We start from the raw sequence: 6000 nt of genomic DNA on the forward strand, positions 1-6000 counted from the left end.
CAAATACACAACTTCTATAGTGCTTACAAACAATCAAACCTCTTACCCAAATAGTGCCAATGTTACGTGTGTATTTGTACCTATGCACCCAGGCAGTTGCCGCAAGGAGGGTAGAGCTGGAACTGCATTGTATATATATATATATATATATATATATATATACTGTACACACACACACATATATATATATATATATATATATATATATATATATATATATATATATATACAGTATATCATACACACACATATATATTTTCAAACAGCAAAAAAGATAGAAAAATATTGGGGCATCTGTAAATGTCCCAAAGAAAGCAAGGGATAAAAAAGCACACAAAAAGATATTTTGAAACAATCCAATTTCTTTATTTAACTGTCCCACTTCACATTCAGTGTGAAGGTTTTCAAATAGCAACTACATATATCAACAGTGGGAAAATGGACTGTTAAGCTGTTTTTGTTCATTTTCATTATGGTATGCTGTGAGTCTGACATCTCAGGATAATATATTAGTGTCTTGTATTTAGACATTGTGTGCATGATTTTCACATATGTTATCCTATAGTCTTGCATTTCTTTAGTCTGCATACGTATGCATAGGGATTGAAATATTTTGATAGCTTTATGTACTACTTTTGTTTTGAATTTGTATTTTAAATTGTAAGAAGTTCCTCTAACTACTGCAGCCCGGAGGAACAGATTGAACACTGAATGTGAAGTGGGACAGTTAAATAAAGAAATTGGATTGTTTCAAAATATCTTTTCGTGTGCTTTTTTATCCCTTGCTTTCTTTGGGACATTTACAGATGCCCCAATATTTTTCTATCTTTTTTGCTGTTTGAAATTATTATTCAAGGGTAGCACCGAATATTAAATATACAGCAATATTTTCTACTCTCTCTAATTTTTAAATATTTCTTCACACACATATATACTGTACACACACACAAATATATATATATATATATATATATATATATATATATATATATATATATATATATATATATATATATATATATATATATATATGTATATATATATATATATATATATATATATATATACACAGTATATCATACACACACATATATATATATATATATATATATATATATATATATATATATATATATATGTACAGTATATATACACACACATACAGTATATCATACACACACACACACATATATATATATATATATATGTACAGTATATATACACACACATACAGTATATCACACACACACACACACATATATATATATATAGACACACCTACTATGCACAGTACTGGAAGAGAACCTAATTGAGCTGTGATGTCCTGTGTTCTTGTTGGCTACATATTAACCTTTACAAAATTGACTCCCCTGTTTCTAATTTACCCACACAAAGCTTTAAGATTCGACTCTAGAGGGCATGTAAATGTAATAGACATAACAACACTGGCAAAAGTGAAGGTGATATAAAATATTAAGGACACAAAAAGGTCAGTTAGGACCAATAATAACAAAGGAAGAAAATATCTTGGCCTCACACTGAGAGAGAAAACTAAGGGCAAAAAATGGCATGAAAGGTTTTCGGGCCTTTATGGTGCATTCACGTTTAAATCGAGGTCAGAATCAAAGTTTACAAAATAAATCCTTTATTATCTTCCCCCTGGGTTCAATCTCTGTGAAAGCTCGGATGAAATAGAATCATATAGATTATACTGAGTTACTCAGTGTTTTATATGCGGTTAAGGCTTGAGCTGCTGGTCTGGGCGAACGGATGCTGGTGTAAGAAGAATTATTCTGTTACAGTATTTATATTTCAGCTAAACCAACATGTCCCACACTACCTAGAAAATAAAAAAAATTGTGTAACCTTCTAAATGTTTTACATTGTAAATAAACTAATAAGTAGACCTGTGCACTCACACTGCAATAAATGGTAAAAATCACTCATTTTCCTCTTTGCATTTGTTTCAAAAGTACAGAATGAAAGAGGGCGGAGCTTTTAATAAAGGGGTGGAGTGAACAATTGTACAGAATGAAAGAGGGCGGAGCTTTTAATAAAGGGGTGGAGTGAACAATTGTACAGAATGAAAGAGGGCGGAGCTTTTAATAAAGGAGTGAACAATGGTACAGAATAAATATGGGTCCCTTTGTTCATGAGGTTAAAAACATAACTAGTATTCTGTGGTAGTCATATAAGCATGTTAGCTGCCGGTTTCAGGTACTAGAACTAGCTGATACTTTAACTGGATGTAAAAGTGCAAACATAAATAGATCTAATATGTTAGACCCTTTTATTATTGAACAATTGTTTGCATATAAATGTGCAAAGCAGTACTGGGAGCTAGCTGAACGCATCTGGTGTGTCAATGTGACAAGACGTGTGTAGCCACCAATCAGCCAGCTCACAGTAGTGAAGGATATGTACATATTCTTTTTAACAAAGCATGCCAAGAGAACAAAGAAAATTGTAAAAGTGTCTTAAATCACATGCTCTGTCTGAATCATCAAAATTTAATTTGACTTTCCTCTCCCTTTAACTTTTTATTTTGCATGACAAAAAATTCAGCTGAAACAATTTTATTTTTCAGTCCACATCAACAATTAGATTGCAGAATTAGCTTTTTTGCTTGGGACATACACAACGAAAACTAGATATGGTTAATGTTTCTTTAAAGTTTAATTATTGTAGCATTAAAGGGACAGTAAAGTCAAAATTAAATATTCATGATTCAGACAGAACTTTTGAACAACTTTCCAATTTTCTTTTATTACCTAATCTGCTTTATTCTCCTGTTGAAAATCATTTCTATGTAGATTCAGAAGCAGCAATGCACAACTGGGAACAAGCTGCTGATTGGTGGCTGCACGTATGCGTCTGTTTTGATTGGCTTACCAAATGTGTTCAGCTAGCTCCCTGTAGTGGATAGTCCTTCAAATAAGGATACCAATCTAATGAAGCACATTTGACAATAGAAGTAAATTGGAAAAATGCTTAAAATTGTATGTTCTATTCGAATCATGAAAGAAAAATTCTGGGTTTCATGTCCTTTAAAATGTCCACCATACGTCTCTCTCATTTTCTTGAAGTCCTGGAAGTAAACAACACAGCAATCTCCAAGGTGGGAATGTTTATACCATGATACATAGCTCAATACATGCCATTCCCAGACCCTGCCATTGTGTCTCATATTATTTGCATCCCCTCGCTAAAGCCATTAAATGTGAAGCACTTAACTAGGTTGTCAAAACAAGAAGCGGCAGATGGGCACCGTTGTGCTATTTTGACAGGTAAATTTACACAACGAACTTCTTCTGCATAGATTAATTGTCAAGGTCAATTTGAAATGATTGATTAATGAAGCTTTTGGAAGAAGGAGAAAATAATCGAGGTTCAGAGTCAGTCAGGGTCAAAATCTTGCATTTAATCAGGGTCTGCTTTATGAAATTATTGTATTTAATTAATTTTAATAATATTCCTTGGAGCTATAGTGTGTGTGATGGGTGATAAAGGTTTCAGCTTTAGGGTAAGTGATATAGGTTCACATGACTGATTTTATGATTAAATATGAAGAGGGCGTGCAAATTATTTTCTTTAGTGTGATAGGTTTTTTTTTTTCTTTCCAAGCTGATTTTGTTGTTGATTAATGAGATAGTGACATGTTATATATGAATAGCACACAGCTACTTAAACATACGTACAATATCTTATCTTCAGTTCTTTAAAGGGGCACTGAACTTGACATTTAATCCCCATAAAAAGGGACAGTAAAGTCAAAACTAAAATGTTATGATTCATATAGAGAGCACACAGTTTTAAACAACTTTTTTTAACTAGCTTCCATTATCTAAATGAGCACAACCTTTTGATATGAAAACTTCCTCAGGCACCAGCTGCTACTGAGCATGTGCAAGATTCAAAAGATAAATATATATATATATATATATATATATATATATATATATATATATATATATATATATATATATATATATATATATTGTTGTGTAGTTGTGTGCAAAATCTTTTACAGTAGTAGTTTGGATTGCACTTGAATACAACCCTTAAAGGGACAGTAAAGTCATAAGCAGATATGCATGATTTAGACAGGGCATACAATTGTAAACAACTTTCCAATTTACTTCTATTTAATTTGCTTCCTTCTCTTGTTATCCTTTGCTGAAATGTTTATCTTGAAAAGTTCAGAAGCAGCAAAGAACCTAGGTTCTAGCTGCCGATTGGTGGCTGCATATATATATATATATATATATATATATATATATATATATATATATATATACACACACACATATACATCAATAGTCATTGGCTCACCCATGTGTTCAGTTAGCAACCAGTAGTGCATTGCTGCTCCTTCAATAAATAATACCAAGAGAGTGAAACAAATTTGATAAGATAAGTAAACTGCAAAGTTGTTGTATGTGCTACCTAAACCATGAAAGAAAATATTTGGGTTCTATGTAACTTTAACTCATAACTTGTAATACAATCACAAAGAGAGAGCTAATAGCTCTTCCTGTGCTATCCATTAAAGGAATAGGTTGAACACAATATAATGTATCCTGTACTATCTATTTCACTAGACTTCTAATCTAGCCCTAAATATTTGCAAACCACTTTTATATTTATTTTACCTTCTTTTCTTGTAATTTAACTTTGAAAATAGTGGGGTTTCCATTGTGGAAGAGGCTGGAGTGGATTCTGCTGCATTTTTTATTTTAACCCTTAAACATATGACACAGTACTTGTTTTATAGAAGCTTATCAGCCATCATAGAAAAGCAGAGTAATAAGGTTGAGTACAATTGGTTGCAATTGGTTAGGATCTTGGCACAAATGCAGTGGTAGGCTAGGGGCTTAATTTTAGGAGCAATGATAAGCTGGAGGTTTAAAAATGTTGTGTGAGCTCATTGATGATATTATCCGTCATGTGATCATTGCTATCAGAATTTATGATGTCATATTTGATACCATTCATTATTCCAGTTATCATTAAAGATGAAGAAGTACGAGTTCAAATATTCTTGGTCATTGTGAATTGTAAGTTCATAAGCCCAACATTTCCAAGCGCTTATGCGTTTTATACTTGTACATTAAAGGTTTTTTCCTCTTTTGCCACCAATTTAAACAATTTTTCATCAGATCTGCATTTTTAGTATTACACATTTTTCGAGATTAATCTAATCCAGAAAAGAAATCCCTTAGTGAGAACAGACTTTTATATTCCTATTCACAGAGACCTTTATAAACATATGGGTTATGCCACAATATAGCTTCTAGCCACTGTTTAATTGCATTTATACATTTTAAGACAGAGTATTTTTACTGCAGTTGAGTCTCTCCGGTTTGTCTACCCTTTAATTCGCAGCATGCACTTGGCCTGAATCCTATTCATCGTGCTAGTGTTTGGCTGCCCTTTATGTTAAAATGTCTTTCTAAAGAACCAATGGAGCCTCTTGAGAGGAGATCTGAGTGCAGGGTCACTCTTATAATGACAGGAACCTGGCAAGGGCTGAGTTTTAGTTCCCGGTGGTACCGAAATCTGTTGATCACATTGCAGGAGATTTTAGGGAATATGCTTACGGAATAAATTGGCGCAAAGCTAAGGAACATAACATGAGGTATAGAAAATCAGGCCATGCGACTTGCCAACTTAACTCCAAAGTGTCACCTGCTTCCCCAGGATATCAACATTAATATGTTATGGTGTTTAACCCCTTAGGTAACACAGTTTGCTGTGCTGGCAGCGTAGGAGTTAATTAACATATGAGTAAAACAAATCAGTTTTATACTTTTCCTAATACCGGGATAATGCAGCATTCTTGTTTATTTGTCATGTGTTATTTTTTATACTTAGTATGTATGTATTTACTGTAAATATTTCACATTCCAATGTTCTTCACATAAGAGAATATGTTCTAAGTATTTTTAAATAGATATTTCTATATAAATTACATATTCTGCATATATATCTATTCCTATA

The 6000-nt window shown here is 32.5% G+C and overlaps 1 protein-coding gene across 1 annotated transcript in view; it reads left to right on the top strand.

Moving 5' to 3' along the window:
* The window catches only part of PLXNA4 (plexin A4), a 1088215-nt gene that overhangs the window by 762933 nt on the left and 319282 nt on the right, over positions 1-6000 (top strand). The window lies entirely within an intron of this gene.

The sequence above is a fragment of the Bombina bombina genome, chromosome 6 (assembly GCF_027579735.1).
Source record: "Bombina bombina isolate aBomBom1 chromosome 6, aBomBom1.pri, whole genome shotgun sequence".
Classification (NCBI taxonomy): domain Eukaryota; kingdom Metazoa; phylum Chordata; class Amphibia; order Anura; family Bombinatoridae; genus Bombina; species Bombina bombina.